Below are 21,729 nucleotides of genomic sequence, written 5' to 3'. Positions count from 1 at the left end.
TATTTGGAAATAGTACACTGTAAAAAAAAAATCTGTCAAATTTACGGTAAAATACCGGCAGCTGTGGTTGCCAGGAATATACCGTGTAAAAAAATGTGGAATCTGTAAAAGACAATACGGTATACTGGTTTTGTAACCCTAATTTTTAAGGTAGACAACGTATTATTTTACCAAAATCATGATAGAAAAAACCAAATATATTTGTCAATTATACAGCAATTTAATGTAAAAAATGCAACTTTCCATAGCTTTTTACGGATATTTGCAGTAAAAAAAAAGTTATAATACAATAATATTTACAGTAATTTGTTGTTAATTTAACAGTAATAGGATAGACCCTATTATTGTAAATAACTGTAAAAATAACAGAAATATGTTAAACCTTATTAAAACCTTTGACAGTAAAAAACACAGTGAAATTGTATAACAAATTACAGCATTTTATTTTGACCAGATACATTTTACGGTAAATTCCTGGCAACCACAGCTGCCGGTATTTTACCGCTAAAAATACAGTACAATATGAGGAACATAAATGGTTTACCGTACATTTTACATTTGCAACCGCTAGATATAGAAAAATCTAAAGATGCTCATATACAACCAAGGTAGAGAATATTACTGATAAACAATGAGAAAATTTGACATACCATTTGAAAACAGACTAAACATATCATTTTCTCTATTCCTACAAAACAGCATAGATCTTGAGAATACAGCATGTGTCCATATATATGGCTGGTAATCCATGGAGGAATGAATAAACATGAAACAAAATATTACCTGCCCCTGACCTATCAACAGTAATGAGTCACTGGGTCCTGCCTTGGTGAAGGAAAGGACTCGGTGGAGTTTCTAATGCGCATGGTGTTGAAGATACAAGCTCTGCAGGAGTACTTCAATGTCCATCAGGAGTTCACTTTGGACTGGCAGGATCCCCTCTGCAGCAAAAAAAATGGACAAAGTTTGATCAGTGCTTGAGCAAAATGCACAGAAATGAACAAAACGTGCTGCCAAAAACAGATCTAATGATAAATGATTTCTTAAGTGTAAAATATACAGTTCTTAAAGGATAGCTATTGTCAAAATGCAACATGGGCTGTTTTTTTTTGTTTGTTTTTTTTACTGTAAACGAGACAAGCATATATCTAAAAGCATAATTACGACAAACAAGCCGTTTTTGAGATTGACCGTGATTTTGTTTTGTGGTCAATAGCCAGTGAATGGGAATACTAGGGGGCCGGGGCATAAATTTGAGCACATCAAAATCGATACAGTAAAAAAACAGCCCAGGTTGCGTTTTGGCAATAGTTATACTTTAAATCTACTTATGTAAAAGTAATACATAGACAACGCAGCCCTAATCACAATCATAATTTGTTGGAAAACGTATTTAAGTTTCGTATTGATTTATCATAGAACTTGAAGTTAATGGCTGAATGCATGGTGATGAGACCTATCATTCAATCTACATTTTATAGCGTATGAAACTGCTCACCTGGACATGAACCTGAGCTCGGCTGATTAAGATTAGTGTCTCCTGTCCATCTTTCTTTAGCAAAACTTGAATAATACCACTGCTTACCTCTCATTGAATCTTTGGGTGCAGACTTAATTGAAGAGCCTCGTATAAACAGGCAGGGTGTGATGTTTAGGGAAACCAAAGAATACAGCCGCCATCATTTCTGCCAGAAGACTCATGGGGTGCAACGAAGCTTTCATTGTGAACTGGCTAGATACCTTCTGCATTCAGAAAGAAAACAAGAAGGGCATACACCATAAACAATAATAACTGACAAAAATAATGAGACAAGAAATTAAAGTAACAAAATAAGTGCAAATCAAGTTTCCCTGTGTTGCAGTGTAGCTGAATGTTTTTCAACAATTTGATTTACGGTAAAACACATACCAAATATTTCCAGCCAAGGTTTGTTTCAATCTTCAGCATGTTTTTCCTGCCATTGTCTTGAAACTGTTTCATCTGTCCCTCTCATTTGATGCTGTTTACAAAAACAAAACAGCAATATTGTAAAGGGAAAAAGGAAAATTAATTTAATGGAAAAAAAAAGATTATGACCTGAAATCTCACCATTTCCTGAGAGTCACAGGTCCTTTGAGTATCCTTATGGTTTCTGCTCAAATTCAGTGTCTGAAAAGGGCAGGAACAAAACAAACCTTTTTAATCATAATAAAGACAAAATAAGATTTCGAGACAGACGACAAAGAAATGTGTAAAATATCTTCTTGAATCTGTTTACTTTACTAACCTTGAAAGAGACTCTTGGGTCTTAGCTGTGCCACCACCCTTAAACCTTAAAACAGATGGAGACGATATGCTGGCCTGGCTTGAAATTTCCATATTTGGTGCTGTAAAACAATATCACAAACAATAGATTAATTGTACTTTTTGGACCTTGGCCAAAGCATAATAGAAAAACCAGAAAGCCCTTCATGGCTATTGTGCAATGAAATCATAATACTTACTGGTTTGTTTCTCAGATGTCTCCACTCCTAATGATTGTAGTGCCTCCAGTACAATTTCAAGGATTGAGGCAGACAGGTCCGGCAGCACCTTAGTAATGGAACTCCTTATGCTGTCCCCCATTTCCAAGATGTCTGATAAAAGAATGTGAATAAAGGTCAATTTACACCAAGTGGTACCTTTGGTCTTAAAATATGAAGCTGATCTTGCTTGATACTACACTTTTATACAGTGTTTCGTAAGTACCAAACTAACAGCACCATTATTGTGACAGCACACTGTGTTTCAATGGAACCATTTGGTACCCATACTTCATGTAAGATGTTAATGGATAGAAATCAATTAAGTCAATGGGTTTTGACCAAAAAAATCATTTTATTTAAAACAGCTTACTATCACTTATGTCACACAGAACATCAGCAGGAGGCTCAGTAGAGGGCTCTTCTGATTTCTGCCACAGATCAGACTCTAGCAGACATCTCAAAGTCTCTCTTAAAGGCACATAATAGGCAAACCCATCTTTTCTGTTTTCATCTCTCCCTAAAAATATTTTCTTTGGTTCCACATAGTTGAAGGCTTTTTTAAAGATCTGAGCTCTGGAGTGCACTGTCCTCAATGGCCCGGTATGACATGCAGAAAAAAGATCATAGCTTTTGACAGACTCGCAGACTTTGTTGATGTCCTCCTCTGATAATGATGTGTCATCTTTTAACAGTGATGCAAGTTTACCCAAACTGTATGTCTGTCCCAACTCATGCATGTTCTGCATTTCCTCTACAATGTTCTGTATGGTTGAAGCAGGCAGTAGAAACTGACCCTGCAATTTTAAGTAGAATAGTGAAACGTTTCTCAGAAAAAGATCACAGAATTCAGGGGGCATTTCCATGTTATCTTCATGTGTAATAGACTGTGCAGCAGGCTCGGAAATCAAGGGTACAAAGTCATCTGATGTGGTTGGAACAGATGATGATTGACATGCAGACTCTCTATATAAATCACCAATGCTGCTGTCTGAAAACTCTGTGTTTATGTGACATGTGAGCAGTAAAAGATGATTTAACTCTAAAGGTATTTGTGCATCCTCTTACTGGTCAAGTGACCACGTGTCCTTCCACAATATGGCTCTTCAGATGAGCTATTAACTCTTTAGAGTTCTGACACTGACGTTCACACATCGCCATTGCACATGTAAACGAAGAAACCACCACCACACCAGTGACATGGGTGGGGGCAGAGTGTCTTTGGTAAAAATGAGCCTTAAACGCGCCATACCTGGTGTATGTCTGCTTGCAGCCTGCTTCAATACACCGAAAGAAACAACGTGGCTCATTCCGATGCAGTTTACAATGAAGCACGTAGCCCCTTGATGACTGAACTACCTTACCACAGAAATTACACGTTAACATAACTCCATGTACTTTGGTAATTCCTCCCTAGCGAATTAAGCACGCCATATACAGAAACTAATCCAGAGCAATGCTTCCCGCGCAACAGTAATGCTAACTCAACTCACAAATGCTAACTAAATTCACAACCTCACTCATAAAAAACGAACTGCTAAAATTATCTATAAACGCTGGGCTGGTGGATTTTTATAACAGAGATAACTTGAAGTCGCATGTACTCACCTCACCTCGAACTAATTGTAAGCTGCCAGGATGTCTACAAATTCCGAAGATGCTGTGGTCCAAGCAGCAATAAATGGCGCTAATATACCAGTTCAAAACTTTGTCCGTTAGCGAAGCCAACTTGAGTCTCCTGCATGAAAAAAAGAGCGGTTGGCACACAGCTCAGCAGCGCGCCGCGCTATTGGTCATTTTCAGGTGACGTCATCCCGCAATGTAACGTCGCTCTTTGTTTCTTTAGGAGGTTCGAATTTGATCAGAAGTCACGTCTGCAGGCCGCTGCAGCCACGTCTTGCCTTGCTTCCCCTTTTTTTGGTGAAATGGTTCGCTCATACTGCACAATGTTGCTACAAGATTTTTTTTCTCTGCAATTCGAACGTAAAACGTCTGTACACAGTTTACCAGCAGTTTAGCTACCAATCAACAGCGATCACACAAATTCAAAATTTAAGGCCGACCCACTTAAGGTGGTCTGATAATATGGCGTGAAACACAACAACATAAAGTTGTTTTAAAATAATAATTAAAAAAGATTATTGAAATCAATTTTATTCACAACCATAAACTTTATTTTTAACATCTTCTTTTGCTGTTGATTTTTTTATCAGAAGGTTAACAATGATATACTGCAGGCCTAACTTTTAATCTGTATATCAGTATCTGAATTTTAAAATAAAAAAATACTATCAGTTTTATTGTCTTTCACTGCTGATATTTGCTTTTTTTTAATGGTATGTACTGGTTGTATTATTACGGTGGACCCTATTTTTTAACATCTTGTTTCTGTAAAAATGAATGTTTTTGTTTGCTTAAAAATCTACAGCTTTATACTGTGAATTCCAATGTGCACAACCCCAAAAGATGTAGTTTTACTCAAATAATACCGTAAAATCTAAGTTTTTCAGACATTTTCAACATTACAATATGTAATTGTAAAATGTATGCATATTTATTTGTTTTCACAGAAAATATTTATAATTTCAACATTTTATTACAGTAAAAAACAAAGTTTTATCCAGTCTCACAATTAACGGTTATTCAATCTATTTAATACAGTAAAAGGAAGTTTTTGCTTTTACGCTCCATTACCGTTGGAATTTGACGGTGTTTTGCTGTATATTTTACTGACTTTTTTTACAGTGTAGTTTAAATACAAATGCAAAGATTCAAATAAATGGTGTTGATATTGAAAGAGTCAGTGAAAATAAATTTCTGGGGGTAATAATAGATGAAAAACTTAACTGGAGAGCTCACGTAAGATATATTCATTCCAAAGTATCACGAAGCATTGCAGTACTAAACAAGGCAAAACAGGTATTCGACAGAACATCACTTCATATTCTCTACTGTTCACTGGTTTCACCATACTTAAGCTATTGTGCAGAGGTCTGGGGCAATAACTATAAAACCACATTACATTCACTTTTTACTCTTCAAAAAAAAGCAATTCGAATCATCCACAATGCAGGTTATAGGGAACGTACAAACTCACTATTTTTGCAGTCTGAAATATTGAAAATTGACGATATAGTGAAATTCCAAACAGCACAAATTCTATTCAAAGCAAAAAATAAAGAACTGCCAGGTAATATTCAGAGTATGTTTTTTTTGAAAGAAGGAAGTTATAATTTAAGGGGTTTTTGTAACTTCAAAACAATGAAGGTACGTACTACAAGAAAAGGCTTTTGTGTTTCTGTTCATGGAGTTAAACTATGGAACAAACTGAATATGGAATTAAAGCAATGTCCAAACATAAAACTGTTCAAAAAGAGTTATAAAAATATGATCTTCTCGATCTATAAAGAAAAGGAAAATATTTTAATTAAGTGAATGTCTCTATTTAAAAACAAACAAACAAACAAAAAATTCATGATGTGATATTATAGTATATCAGAAATCTGTTCACTATTTTTATTACAAATTATATCAGTAAGGAAGCTGACTAAATATTCACTGATAATTTATGGCAAAGGGGTGGGATTAAATAAGTGTATACTTCTTCCCACTCCCTTTCAACATGTAAATTAATCAGAATGTTTTTTTGTATGTAATTTGTATAGTATTTTTTTTCTCTCTTATTTCTTTTCTAAATGTACTTGTATATTGTTCACATGTTGAAATAAATTACCAATCAATCAATCAATCAATAAGTTTACTAACAAAACACCATATTTCTGTCATTATTTTAAGGATGTGCACATGCACATACAATCAATATCAGACTGCACCAACAAAAAGGCTCTCACAACAATATACACTGTAAAAAGAATAACCCTATTCAAATAAAAAAAAAATGATGTCCAATTGTCACATCCAAAATATTTGACTTCATAGAATCCATATTGAGTCACTTGATATGACCTGATACTTTTATGTTGATATAAACAATATTACTAGACTTGACTGAAACTTTAAATTTTGCATTGATCCAAATTGATTTTTTTACATAGAACCATATTTTAATTATTGAACCAAGCTAATATATTGAAATTTAACCAACCTAATGTATTCACATCGAACCAAATTAACATGAACTAATATGTTTGTGTTGAAGCCAGGTAATTGATTTACATATATTCAAACTATATTTTTGACATTTCATTTTATTTCAGTTCAAAAATGCTCTGCATTTCCTATAAAAAACAAGACAGTTGGCCAACCAATTATTTCAAAATTATTTATTGTTCCAAACCATTTTAACTATAATCAATAGAGAGGATTAGTAATATACAGATTTAGTGCTGCGGCAGAAATGATTAGAGAAATGTTTGTTTTATAAAACCTGCAATCTTTTTAGAACTGGTATAAAACCTGCAACCTGTCTAAAACTGGCATAAAACCATTATAAAAACTCTTTTTAAACCAATTTGCAAGTACTCAAAAATGTTTATATGTGCACTGTGCCTGTACAATGTAAAAAAAAAAATCTACACATGTATCAATGAAATCAACTTAAATCTCCCTTTCAAATGGGTGTTCTTATAATTTTTGAATGTAGAATACCACTGCAGGCCAACCAAGCAAAATAACCAAGCACACATGCACATGTATGTGCACATACACATGCACACATGCATGCAAACACACTACTGTGCAGTGTTAAGTTCACAATTAAGTTTGCGAATCTTAGAGGTCATCTTGTTAAAGTCAAGCTCCATCATAATCTTTTGAAGAGCCTCAAAGGTGAACCTGAATCCTCGTGGATATTCCATATTAAGAGCATAACAGAGTCCAAAGACCATTGCCACTCCAGCTGCCACAGAAGGCAACTCATTCAGGACTTCCACACCATCAATGATTATCCCGATGTCTCGAGGCTGATGTAGGAGGCTTGAGTTGTCCCTGAAGACGAAGAGTGCCATGGTGGTACTCTGCAGCTCTTCCTCAGCTTCATCTGTCTGGGATATCTTGAGGTAAAATATGGAACAAAATGTACAAGTGAAGAACTGAAGTCTGGCACACCTGATAAATCTTTGACCATAATAAACTACTATTTTGATAGTTGTTTGGTCACAGACTATTAGAACAATTATTTGACTAATCAGATTGTGAATTGCATAATCATTCAATTAAATCAATGGTGGAACATTTTCATAAATGTTCCACAAAGCCCAAGAAAAAAAAGAAAACAATACAGAACCCTAAGATATTAACTTGATGAGTTGATTAATCGTTGCTGTCCTACATTAATCACTGCATTTAATAGCAGAGTTGTCAAATTTACATCAAGAGACTGCATCTCATGTAGAGACAGAACAGATATGGACATACCATGTATTCTTTTATCAAGTCCTCAACACGTTCTCCAAGGTAGATAATGAGAGATTTAAGTATACACTCCCTCCTAATGTCAGCATCAGCATCCTGCAGGAACAGTTAAAATTGTTACTATGCAATATGGAGAGTATGCTGCGTGAGAGGAATTTTTTTTCACCTCTCTATCCTCATGAGGTGACTAATGCCCCTTTTCCACCGACAAATCGGCACGGTGCGCTTGAGAGCAGTTCAGTTTAGCGCGGATGAACTCGCTTGTTGCGGTGGAAACATAAAGCGGACGTAACTGGGAACAGGGGCGAACCCATCTGGCGCGCGCAAAAGTCTTTGTCCGCAACGTCACAGCCCGAAGAGCAACAACAATCGCGATATGTGTGTTTTTGTACTTTGCTCTGTCTGTGGTTCATTTTGATTGGTTTGATTTTTGGTTCTTGTGGAGGAAGTCGCCATGGTCCAAAGTCAATGGAGTATGGTTGCTGGGAGTTTTTTTTTTTTAAAGCCTTTTGTGGGAGCGCTTCTATATCACATCACGTGGGCACCACACACACCCGGGCCAATCAGGTGTAAAGGCGGTGGAAAAGCGTCCGCAAGGGGCTAAAGTGAACTGAGCCACACCGTGTTCTGTCGGTGGAAAAGCGGCATATGCTTTCTTGTCCCTAAATAAAAGTTTATACGTATATATGTATGTATGTGTATCTGGCGAGTGAGAGTGAAAATGTGTCTCCAAAATAATTTTGTTGCAGTTGTGCTCTGTACTTGTATAATGACAATAAATCTCTTCATTCATTCAAGGACAAAGCCCACACTTCCTTTCAACATTTTAAAAGGTCACAGCCATAATCACTGACGTTACCAAAATAAAACTGTAACAGGATACAAATTCTCATTAGATACAAGGGTTAAAATGCTAACTGTCATGTTAATAGTTAATTATATACACCCTACCTGCCCAAACTGAAAGATTGCATTGTAAAAACCCATTATAACAGTTTCTAAGCAAAACAAGTTGTTAGGCTTCAGTTACTCTTTAAGTAGTTACACTCCAAAATAACAGGACACAACCAAATGAAATGTTCCCTTTGCCCTCCATAGAAAATGTTGCTGCATTTATAACTGGACAGAGGAAATTAGTGGACAAGGATTTCTTACTAACTCACACAACGGATGTAACTAATGCAATAGCAATATTACTTACTACTACAAAAGTGATTTTCAGAGTGCTTTTCAATTACGAAGACTAGAAAAGGGGAAATGGGGCACATCTCCCTACACAACCAGCACTGAGCACACACCTGGGTGAAGCCGAGAGAGCAATTATTGCACACAATAGTGCCAACACATCAGCAAGGTGAATGAGAGGATAATGAGGGAGGGTCTAGATTATTATGAAATGTTTAGAAAGGATGTGCAGTGTAAATGCAAAATGATACCTGTTCAGATTAAATGAAAATGTATGCTTCAGCCATGGAATGGATGGAGCAATCAGTGGTTCTGAAAGCATACAGAAAAAAAAAGAATAATGTTACTTCTCTATAAAACACATAACACAGAAAACCAAGAAATACGTAACATGACATACACATCCTTATAAAAAGCTAGTACTATAATTTGATTTAGGTTTACCAAACAGTCTACAGACCAGCCATTAGCGACTAAGTTTGGCATAGGGTCAATTTTTTGCTGATAAAATTAACATTTCTTCAGAAAATGCACATTTTTCCGAGCCGCGCCTGAAAGTCAATTGAAGGAATTAGTCTTATGTCATTGATCTTATATGCTGGCGTGTTATTTCTGTCTCTAAATCATGCACATTAATAATTATCTTTTGCGCTCGGTGTACACAAACATAACAAACAAATATTTATATGAAGAGAGACAGAGACAAACGTGCGCGCACAAACACAAGCTTGTGTCTAGAAACCGCGAGCTCACCAGAAAAACTCAAACGAAGCGGAGCACGGAGTTATACTATGAATGTTATGAACTATGAACTTATGCTAGCTAGCTGTATCCACCACCGATGCATCGTGGTAACGCTAGCTAGTTAGTATACTGGTAAAAAACGGCTTTTTGCCTAACTTGCATTCCCGACTGTGATGGTCGGTTGCTGGTAACCAGTTCTAACGTCGCGCCGGATAGCTAGCTAGCTTGTAGCTAGCAGCTACAATCATGCAAAAATTGGGGGTGGCTGTCGACCCAGCTTAAATGGGGTTATTTTCTGCAATTTTGGCAATACAAATTATAAAAGCTTTTGTAACACACTTGGCTTTACTTACGTTTATTTCAGATGAAATTAATCAAAGATGTGACACGATGTTTCCAGCAGCCATGCAGAATAAAAATGGGTCCCGGTCTATTTCTGGTGGGCGTGTTCAAGTGCAAATCACTTTGACTCAAATTAAAGATATTATCTGTTCAACATGAAAAGAAATATATGTTTTGAGAGAAATCAAAAACTTTGCGTTGTGTCCTTTGTACAGATATTTAGTTTCATCCAAATCAAAAGTGGTATTTTAAAATGCAAAAAGAAAGGGTTTCACAATCAAATCAATGATTTTATTCTGTTTTGAATGGCACTTATTAGATTGAATGAATGACTGCATGTTAGACTTTTTAACAGTGTATGTATGTGAATTTCTGCGTGTATTCTTATAATTGTTACCTTTTTCTTTTACCCTTGGCTTTTTGTGTTCATGTTCTGTTGTATACTTCATCTGTTCGTATGTTGTATACTCATTGTTTAGTTAAAATAAAGTTTTGTTTAGACCCCCAAAATCCTTTCCACGCCCACCCCCGTGACATCACGCTCCAAAGCCCTGTTACGTCACAGAACGTGGTGATGTCATAGTGACAGTCCTTTCATCCTTTGATGTTCAAGTCTATAAATAGAGGAAAGCTGTCAAAGGGAATTCATTAAGCTATCGTTTTGTTGGAGTGATACAGCACATAAAAAAGCAGAAATGAGTTCGAAAGCTAACAAAGACAGAAATGTTAATTTCTTGAAAACAATGGTTAAAAAAAGTGAAAAAGAAAAAGAAACATATGGCAGACAGTTGGAGCAAAGACTGCAGCCAATGATCGACGAGGTTGAAAAGCTCAAAACTGAGCTTGACTACTTCAAAAACCTGCATACAGTCAATAAGAAACAGATCGAGGATCTAACAAAAGAAAACAATGAACTTTTGCAGAATAATAAGCTGCTGGGTTCGGTCTTGGATGACAGGACAAACATCGCAGACAGGTTGGACTCGATAAAAGATGACCACGAAGCTCTGGTAAAGTTCCGCGCAGAGACGGAGAAAACTCTGGCTGAGCTTAAAGAAAAACACGAGGACGAAGTCGAAGTCCTGCAAGGACTGCTGGAAACAGAGAAAGAAAAGGTGGCACGTCAGCAATTTCACAACAGCCAAGTTGTTGAATTATTATTGAAACGCCACAAAGAGGAAAAAAATAAGATGCAGCAGTTTTACCAGGAAAATACTAAAAAACTGGAAAACAAAGCCAATGCTGCAGACAGGAAGTTAGAAGAGGTCATCAACATGTATGACTCCAAACTAGAAAAGCTTAAGAGAAAGGTAAAAACTAGTAGAGGTGTGACCGTCAATGCGGTTAAGGAACGCGAGGAACACCATCAATCCTCGCAGTCTTGGATTGAGGATCTTCTGACAACTAATACAAAGTTACTAGATGAAAAGGAATTGTTGGATAAAACCGTGAAACAATTAACAGAGGAGAAAGATCAAATGGGCAAAGTAATAGACAACCAAAAGGCCCAGAATATGGAGCTCAAACTGAAATGCCAGAGTAATATTAGAGCTCTGGCCTTGGACAAGAAAATGAAGGCTATGGTCAAAGACGAAGTTGATTCTTTGAAAAAGAAAATTGAAGACCTCAAAAAGGCCCTAAGCACAGAGCAGGAAAACCACAGAAAGACAGCAGTGGACCGGCATAAAGTAAAAGCGGCACACAATCAGGCACTGGCTGAAAAGGTGGCGCTGGAAGAGAAACTGCGCTCCACAAAAGAGCAACGGGAAAGATTTATATCCAAAGTGAATTGGCTGGAGAAGAAAGAGCGCTACTACCAAGAGGAATTGTGCCAGTGCGTTTGTCCTTTGAAAAGGCATTTCCACATGCAGGTCACTTGAGAGGAAAAGAAAAGGTGGAATGTAGGGATATGTTCCACAACTTGAAAAAGAAATACGTAGACGGAGTGGAAGGCACCCCCTCTGTTGGAACAACGGAGTTTCTTGAAAAACAGCTGAACTGTCTACGTATCAGATGCAAGGATCTAGATGCAGCTTTACTACATAAAACACGGCAGCTGGAATCATTTAAAAAGCAGTACAATGACATGGTAAAGTCTTCCGAGTACGCTTTATTCCGACAAAGAGAGGAGCTCATTGGACCAGTGAACCAGATTATTCAAAAGGCTTGCAATGAAGAAAAAGAGATAGGTCATCTAAAATCTAGAGTGAAAGACGCTCAACTCCAGCTTAAATTAGAAAAAACAGAAAGGACAAAAGCTGGCATCGTTGGACCATAGAAGCATGATGGGGAGATGTTCTGAGGAGACTCCGTCTCAGATTAATCCTCGTCCACTTCCAGGGAAAACTACATTTATTCAGGTACGTCCAAGACACCCTGGCAGAAGTGCAGGTATGGCTTCCCCAGTGAATCCTCCTGTAGAGTCTCCATCAACACCACCTTTCCTCAATTCTGATGATGGATTACCACCAGTTGATTGTTAAAAATTAACTGCTAAAATAGGCCATTAGAAGTATACTTCATCTTGTCTCCCTATATCATGGGTGGGCATTCTCAGTCCACGAGGGCCGGTGTCCCTGCAGGTTTTAGATCTCACCTTGGCTCAACACACCTGAATCACATGATTAGTTCGTTACCGGGCCTCTGGAGAACTTCAGGACATGTTGAGGAGCTAATTTAGCCGTTTAAATCAGCTGTGTTGGTTCGAGGACACATCTAAAACCTGCAGGGACACCGGCCCTCGTGGACTGAGATTGCCCACCCACCCCCAACCGGTCGCAGCAGATGGCCGCCCCTTCTTGAGCCTGGTTCTGCCGGAGGTTTCTTCCTAAAGGGAGTTTTTCCTCCCCACTGTCGCCCAGTGCTTGCTCAAAGGGGATCATTGGATTGTTGGGGTTTTCTGGCTTTTACTGTAGTGTTTTCACCTTACAGTATAAAGCAGCTTGAGGAGACTGTTGTTTTGCCATGATGCAATATAGTATTAAATATGACTACATTTTAAAAACATCTATTATAGCATCAAAGTAAAACAAAAAAACTAAAGTATACTTCAATGAAATGAATCAAAATGTCTAATCTGGCAAAACAAGAAAAGAAAAAAGGTTTCACCTTTAAATAAAAATCCAAATCACAAACACATTCTGATTTTGTTGTGTGTGTTTTTTTGTGTGTGTTGTCACGTATAAAATCTTTGCGCTCTGTCTCGGTGTCTGCCCGGCCGGCTCCGCAAGGCTACATATGTTTATTGTGTTGCTGCTTTCTTCCACTCGTCATTCTGCCTGGGCGGAGCTCAGGCCCACGCACCTGTCTGCAATTACGCTGCAACGTGTCCTGTCTGTATGGAGACTGAGAGCTGCCAGAGTAATAATGTAGATACAGGCCTCTTTCTCCTTCTGCTGGTGTTCATGCTTTTATTCCATTGATGTTGCTATCATTTGTAAATAGATTTATTTGCTGTTATTTTATCAATTTACTGTCGTTCATGTATTTAATTTTCTTTGTATTTAAATATGATTTTTTTTTAAGTAATGCCACGAGATGGACAGTTAAATAAAGGTTTCATTGAATAAAAAAAAGATTTAAAGATGACTGGTGGCGGAAGCGGAGCACAGACTGTCTGTGAGAATCTATCGCCATCGTGTGGTGCAGAGATATATTGCCATTGAATTTAGACAACGAAAGCTTGGCTCACAGAGCAGCTGCAACACGAACAAAAAACATTAAATAGCAACATGATATATTATATTATATTATATTATATTATATTATATTATAGTGCAAACAGTGCAGGCTTCAGCTCTGGGGAAGAAGCTGTTCCTCACTTTGGGTGGATTCCGTCACTCACAGCGTTGTTAGCCCTCTTGTGCGTGCAGACTGCAACCCCCCCACTGTGCTTTGCCCTGATATCTGCAGTGTGAGGTTGGATCGCTCATTCTCATCCTCACACTGATGCCACTTATTTCGGTCTTTGTTTGACATAAAAGGGCATATTTGTCACTTTATTGCAACTATATTTGCACTCTTGAGCTCCTTCATTCACTGACTGATCATAAAGTTATTACTTGCGTTATGTATTCATCCTTTTGAACATAATTAATGAAGCCACATGTAATCACTAAAATTTGTATTTTGGGTACAATAAGAGAGTTTCAGATGGAATGCTGTTTTGTTTTGTTTAAATTTCACCAACTTGCTGATGCCCACGGTTGTGAGTGCGGCTTCTTGCTGTACATGGGTGGATGGTTGTAAATCACATCACAGATGCCAAGATGCCTTTAGCAAGAACAATCACTGATCCTGGGAAAGCACAGGAAAAACCCGATACACTGATTGACAGAAATCCATATTCTATGTTTCTCACAGCCGTTGATGAAAATGAAGTTCTTGAAATTGTCAAAAAATGTAAAAATCACAAATCTTTGGATTGTAATGATATTGATATGATAGTGGTTAAAAGAGTCATTGAGGCTATTATAAAACCATTCACATACATCTGTAATTTATCATTTCAAACTGGTCGATTTCCAGACAGAATGAAAATAGCAAAAGTTATACCTCTATACAAATCTGGGAACAAACACCATTTCACAAACTACAGGCCTGTCTCTTTACTACCTCAATTCTCAAAAGTTCTTGAAAAACTGTTGAAAAACAGACTGGAAAAATTTATAGATAAACATAAACTACTCACTGAAAGTCAGTACGGATTCAGATCAAGCAGATCAACATCATCGGCACTATTAGATTCAATAGAATACATCACAAATTCCATAGACAAAAAGCAATATGTGGCTGGGTTATTCATAGACTTGACAAAGGCATTTGACACTATAGATCATGATATATTAATAAGAAAACTGGAACGTTATGGTGTCAGAGGGGTAGTTTTAGATTGGGTCCGGAGTTATTTAAGTGACAGAAAGCAGTTTGTGAAAATAAATGGTGGTTGCTCCTTATGTATGGACATTGCTTGTGGTGTACCCCAAGGGTCAGTTTTGGGTCCAAAATTCTTCAACTTGTACATTAACGACATCTGTAAAGTGTCCAAAGTATTAAAAATGGTTCTCCTTGCTGACGATACAAACATTTTTTGCTCTGGTGATGATCTGCAGAATTTATTGGAGGATATGACTAATGAAATAAGTAAAGTGAAGTTCTGGCTTGATAAAAACAAATTATCATTAAATTTGAATAAATCTAAACTGATGTTATTTGGAAATAGTAGTTTAAATACAAATGCAAAGATTCAAATAAATGGTGTTGATATTGAAAGAGTCAGTGAAAATAAATTTCTGGGGGTAATAATAGATGAAAAACTTAACTGGAGAGCTCACGTAAGATATATTCATTCCAAAGTATCACGAAGCATTGCAGTACTAAACAAGGCAAAACAGGTATTCGACAGAACATCACTTCATATTCTCTACTGTTCACTGGTTTCACCATACTTAAGCTATTGTGCAGAGGTCTGGGGCAATAACTATAAAACCACATTACATTCACTTTTTACTCTTCAAAAAAAAGCAATTCGAATCATCCACAATGCAGGTTATAGGGAACATACAAACTCACTATTTTTGCAGTCTGAAATATTGAAAATTGACGATATAGTGAAATTCCAAACAGCACAAATTCTATTCAAAGCAAAAAATAAAGAACTGCCAGGTAATATTCAGAGTATGTTTTTTTTGAAAGAAGGAAGTTATAATTTAAGGGGTTTTTGTAACTTCAAAACAATGAAGGTACGTACTACAAGAAAAGGCTTTTGTGTTTCTGTTCATGGAGTGAAACTATGGAACAAACTGAATATGGAATTAAAGCAATGTCCAAACATAAAACTGTTCAAAAAGAGTTATAAAAATATGATCTTCTCGATCTATAAAGAAAAGGAAAATATTTAAATTAAGTGAATGTCTCTATTTAAAAACAAACAAACAAAAAATTCATGTGATATTATAGTATATCAGAAATCTGTTCACTATTTTTATTACAAATTATATCAGTAAGGAAGCTGACTAAATATTCACTGATAATTTATGGCAAAGGGGTGGGATTAAATAAGTGTATACTTCTTCCCACTCCCTTTCAACATGTAAATTAATCAGAATGTTTTTTTGTATGTAATTTGTATAGTATTTTTTTCTCTCTTATTTCTTTTCTAAATGTACTTGTATATTGTTCACATGTTGAAATAAATTACCAATCAATCAATCAATCAATAAGTTTACTAACAAAACACCATATTTCTGTCATTATTTTAAGGATGTGCACATGCACATACAATCAATATCAGACTGCACCAACAAAAAGGCTCTCACAACAATATACACTGTAAAAAGAATAACCCTATTCAAATAAAAAAAAAAAGATGTCCAATTGTCACATCCAAAATATTTGACTTCATAGAATCCATATTGAGTCACTTGATATGACCTGATACTTTTATGTTGATATAAACAATATTACTAGACTTGACTGAAACTTTAAATTTTGCATTGATCCAAATTGATTTTTTTACATAGAACCATATTTTAATTATTGAACCAAGCTAATATATTGAAATTTAACCAACCTAATGTATTCACATCGAACCAAATTAACATGAACTAATATGTTTGTGTTGAAGCCAGGTAATTGATTTACATATATTCAAACTATATTTTTTACATTTCATTTTATTTCAGTTCAAAAATGCTCTGCATTTCCTATAAAAAACAAGACAGTTGGCCAACCAATTATTTCAAAATTATTTATTGTTCCAAACCATTTTAACTATAATCAATAGAGAGGATTAGTAATATACAGATTTAGTGCTGCGGCAGAAATGATTAGAGAAATGTTTGTTTTATAAAACCTGCAATCTTTTTAGAACTGGTATAAAACCTGCAACCTGTCTAAAACTGGCATAAAACCATTATAAAAACTCTTTTTAAACCAATTTGCAAGTACTCAAAAATGTTTATATGTGCACTGTGCCTGTACAATGTAAAAAAAAAATCTACACATGTATCAATGAAATCAACTTAAATCTCCCTTTCAAATGGGTGTTCTTATAATTTTTGAATGTAGAATACCACTGCAGGCCAACCAAGCAAAATAACCAAGCACACATGCACATGTATGTGCACATACACATGCACACATGCATGCAAACACACTACTGTGCAGTGTTAAGTTCACAATTAAGTTTGCGAATCTTAGAGGTCATCTTGTTAAAGTCAAGCTCCATCATAATCTTTTGAAGAGCCTCAAAGGTGAACCTGAATCCTCGTGGATATTCCATATTAAGAGCATAACAGAGTCCAAAGACCATTGCCACTCCAGCTGCCACAGAAGGCAACTCATTCAGGACTTCCACACCATCAATGATTATCCCGATGTCTCGAGGCTGATGTAGGAGGCTTGAGTTGTCCCTGAAGACGAAGAGTGCCATGGTGGTACTCTGCAGCTCTTCCTCAGCTTCATCTGTCTGGGATATCTTGAGGTAAAATATGGAACAAAATGTACAAGTGAAGAACTGAAGTCTGGCACACCTGATAAATCTTTGACCATAATAAACTACTATTTTGATAGTTGTTTGGTCACAGACTATTAGAACAATTATTTGACTAATCAGATTGTGAATTGCATAATCATTCAATTAAATCAATGGTGGAACATTTTCATAAATGTTCCACAAAGCCCAAGAAAAAAAAGAAAACAATACAGAACCCTAAGATATTAACTTGATGAGTTGATTAATCGTTGCTGTCCTACATTAATCACTGCATTTAATAGCAGAGTTGTCAAATTTACATCAAGAGACTGCATCTCATGTAGAGACAGAACAGATATGGACATACCATGTATTCTTTTATCAAGTCCTCAACACGTTCTCCAAGGTAGATAATGAGAGATTTAAGTATACACTCCCTCCTAATGTCAGCATCAGCATCCTGCAGGAACAGTTAAAATTGTTACTATGCAATATGGAGAGTATGCTGCGTGAGAGGAATTTTTTTTCACCTCTCTATCCTCATGAGGTGACTAATGCCCCTTTTCCACCGACAAATCGGCACGGTGCGCTTGAGAGCAGTTCAGTTTAGCGCGGATGAACTCGCTTGTTGCGGTGGAAACATAAAGCGGACGTAACTGGGAACAGGGGCGAACCCATCTGGCGCGCGCAAAAGTCTTTGTCCGCAACGTCACAGCCCGAAGAGCAACAACAATCGCGATATGTGTGTTTTTGTACTTTGCTCTGTCTGTGGTTCATTTTGATTGGTTTGATTTTTGGTTCTTGTGGAGGAAGTCGCCATGGTCCAAAGTCAATGGAGTATGGTTGCTGGGAGTTTTTTTTTTTTAAAGCCTTTTGTGGGAGCGCTTCTATATCACATCACGTGGGCACCACACACACCCGGGCCAATCAGGTGTAAAGGCGGTGGAAAAGCGTCCGCAAGGGGCTAAAGTGAACTGAGCCACACCGTGTTCTGTCGGTGGAAAAGCGGCATATGCTTTCTTGTCCCTAAATAAAAGTTTATACGTATATATGTATGTATGTGTATCTGGCGAGTGAGAGTGAAAATGTGTCTCCAAAATAAATTTTGTTGCAGTTGTGCTCTGTACTTGTATAATGACAATAAATCTCTTCATTCATTCAAGGACAAAGCCCACACTTCCTTTCAACATTTTAAAAGGTCACAGCCATAATCACTGACGTTACCAAAATAAAACTGTAACAGGATACAAATTCTCATTAGATACAAGGGTTAAAATGCTAACTGTCATGTTAATAGTTAATTATATACACCCTACCTGCCCAAAACTGAAAGATTGCATGGTAAAAACCCATTATAACAGTTTCTAAGCAAAACAAGTTGTTAGGCTTCAGTTACTCTTTAAGTAGTTACACTCCAAAATAACAGGACACAACCAAAATGAAATGTTCCCTTTGCCCTCCATAGAAAATGTTGCTGCATTTATAACTGGACAGAGGAAATTAGTGGACAAGGATTTCTTACTAACTCACACAACGGATGTAACTAATGCAATAGCAATATTACTTACTACTACAAAAGTGATTTTCAGAGTGCTTTTCAATTACGAAGACTAGAAAAGGGGAAATGGGGCACATCTCCCTACACAACCAGCACTGAGCACACACCTGGGTGAAGCCGAGAGAGCAATTATTGCACACAATAGTGCCAACACATCAGCAAGGTGAATGAGAGGATAATGAGGGAGGGTCTAGATTATTATGAAATGTTTAGAAAGGATGTGCAGTGTAAATGCAAAATGATACCTGTTCAGATTAAATGAAAATGTATGCTTCAGCCATGGAATGGATGGAGCAATCAGTGGTTCTGAAAGCATACAGAAAAAAAAAGAATAATGTTACTTCTCTATAAAACACATAACACAGAAAAACCAAGAAATACGTAACATGACATACACATCCTTATAAAAAGCTAGTACTATAATTTGATTTAGGTTTACCAAACAGTCTACAGACCAGCCATTAGCGACTAAGTTTGGCATAGGGTCAATTTTTTGCTGATAAAATTAACATTTCTTCAGAAAATGCACATTTTTCCGAGCCGCGCCTGAAAGTCAATTGAAGGAATTAGTCTTATGTCATTGATCTTATATGCTGGCGTGTTATTTCTGTCTCTAAATCATGCACATTAATAATTATCTTTTGCGCTCGGTGTACACAAACATAACAAACAAATATTTATATGAAGAGAGACAGAGACAAACGTGCGCGCACAAACACAGCTTGTGTCTAGAAACCGCGAGCTCACCAGAAAAACTCAAACGAAGCGGAGCACGGAGTTATACTATGAATGTTATGAACTATGAACTTATGCTAGCTAGCTGTATCCACCACCGATGCATCGTGGTAACGCTAGCTAGTTAGTATACTGGTAAAAAACGGCTTTTTGCCTAACTTGCATTCCCGACTGTGATGGTCGGTTGCTGGTAACCAGTTCTAACGTCGCGCCGGATAGCTAGCTAGCTAGCAGCTACAATCATGCAAAAATTGGGGGTGGCTGTCGACCCAGCTTAAATGGGGTTATTTTCTGCAATTTTGGCAATACAAATTATAAAAGCTTTTGTAACACACTTGGCTTTACTTACGTTTATTTTCAGATGAAATTAATCAAAGATGTGACACGATGTTTCCAGCAGCCATGCAGAATAAAAATGGGTCCCGGTCTATTTCTGGTGGGCGTGTTCAAGTGCAAATCACTTTGACTCAAATTAAAGATATTATCTGTTCAACATGAAAAGAAATATATGTTTTGAGAGAAATCAAAAACTTTGCGTTGTGTCCTTTGTACAGATATTTAGTTTCATCCAAATCAAAAGTGGTATTTTAAAATGCAAAAAGAAAGGGTTTCACAATCAAATCAATGATTTTATTCTGTTTTGAATGGCACTTATTAGATTGAATGAATGACTGCATGTTAGACTTTTTACAGTGTATGTATGTGAATTTCTGCGTGTATTCTTATAATTGTTACCTTTTTCTTTTACCCTTGGCTTTTTGTGTTCATGTTCTGTTGTATACTTCATCTGTTCGTATGTTGTATACTCATTGTTTGTTAAATAAAGTTTTGTTTAGACCCCCAAAATCCTTTCCACGCCCACCCCCGTGACATCACGCTCCAAAGCCCTGTTACGTCACAGAACGTGGTGATGTCATAGTGACAGTCCTTTCATCCTTTGATGTTCAAGTCTATAAATAGAGGAAAGCTGTCAAAGGGAATTCATTAAGCTATCGTTTTGTTGGAGTGATACAGCACATAAAAAAGCAGAAATGAGTTCGAAAGCTAACAAAGACAGAAATGTTAATTTCTTGAAAACAATGGTTAAAAAAAGTGAAAAAGAAAAAGAAACATATGGCAGACAGTTGGAGCAAAGACTGCAGCCAATGATCGACGAGGTTGAAAAGCTCAAAACTGAGCTTGACTACTTCAAAAACCTGCATACAGTCAATAAGAAACAGATCGAGGATCTAACAAAAGAAAACAATGAACTTTTGCAGAATAATAAGCTGCTGGGTTCGGTCTTGGATGACAGGACAAACATCGCAGACAGGTTGGACTCGATAAAAGATGACCACGAAGCTCTGGTAAAGTTCCGCGCAGAGACGGAGAAAACTCTGGCTGAGCTTAAAGAAAAACACGAGGACGAAGTCGAAGTCCTGCAAGGACTGCTGGAAACAGAGAAAGAAAAGGTGGCACGTCAGCAATTTCACAACAGCCAAGTTGTTGAATTATTATTGAAACGCCACAAAGAGGAAAAAAATAAGATGCAGCAGTTTTACCAGGAAAATACTAAAAAACTGGAAAACAAAGCCAATGCTGCAGACAGGAAGTTAGAAGAGGTCATCAACATGTATGACTCCAAACTAGAAAAGCTTAAGAGAAAGGTAAAAACTAGTAGAGGTGTGACCGTCAATGCGGTTAAGGAACGCGAGGAACACCATCAATCCTCGCAGTCTTGGATTGAGGATCTTCTGACAACTAATACAAAGTTACTGGATGAAAAGGAATTGTTGGATAAAAACCGTGAAACAATTAACAGAGGAGAAAGATCAAA

At 36.8% G+C, this 21,729-nt stretch overlaps 3 long non-coding RNA genes across 7 annotated transcripts; all 3 read right to left on the bottom strand.

Moving 5' to 3' along the window:
- Nucleotides 1–419: 419 nt before the first annotated feature.
- Nucleotides 420–4,395, bottom strand: LOC120718137. Of its 4 annotated transcripts, none has more exons than XR_005692399.1 (7): nucleotides 4,111–4,391; nucleotides 2,485–2,616; nucleotides 2,268–2,367; nucleotides 2,090–2,149; nucleotides 1,910–2,000; nucleotides 1,586–1,743; nucleotides 420–941 (listed from the first exon to the last, which is right to left on the bottom strand). It is a non-coding gene; the product is annotated as an uncharacterized LOC120718137 (long non-coding RNA). The 4 variants fall into 4 exon arrangements; XR_005692400.1 differs by having other exon boundaries at nucleotides 4,116–4,391; XR_005692401.1 differs by having other exon boundaries at nucleotides 420–926; nucleotides 2,485–4,395.
- Nucleotides 4,396–6,294: 1,899 nt separating this feature from the next.
- Nucleotides 6,295–10,491, bottom strand: LOC120718138. 2 transcript variants are annotated; one of them, XR_005692403.1, is made up of 4 exons: nucleotides 10,158–10,491; nucleotides 9,312–9,372; nucleotides 7,879–7,971; nucleotides 6,295–7,514 (listed from the first exon to the last, which is right to left on the bottom strand). It is a non-coding gene; the product is annotated as an uncharacterized LOC120718138 (long non-coding RNA). The 2 variants fall into 2 exon arrangements; XR_005692402.1 differs by lacking the exon at nucleotides 10,158–10,491 and adding an exon at nucleotides 9,814–10,148.
- Nucleotides 10,492–16,422: 5,931 nt separating this feature from the next.
- LOC120718136 lies at nucleotides 16,423–19,892 on the bottom strand. Its single transcript, XR_005692397.1, has 3 exons — nucleotides 19,424–19,892; nucleotides 17,988–18,080; nucleotides 16,423–17,623 (listed from the first exon to the last, which is right to left on the bottom strand). It is a non-coding gene; the product is annotated as an uncharacterized LOC120718136 (long non-coding RNA).
- Nucleotides 19,893–21,729: the final 1,837 nt, after the last annotated feature.

This window comes from Simochromis diagramma, unplaced genomic scaffold (genome assembly GCF_900408965.1).
Source record: "Simochromis diagramma unplaced genomic scaffold, fSimDia1.1 OVJJ01000533.1, whole genome shotgun sequence".
Taxonomy (NCBI): Eukaryota; Metazoa; Chordata; class Actinopteri; order Cichliformes; family Cichlidae; genus Simochromis; species Simochromis diagramma.
This window is presented reverse-complemented; position numbering and strand designations above follow the sequence as displayed.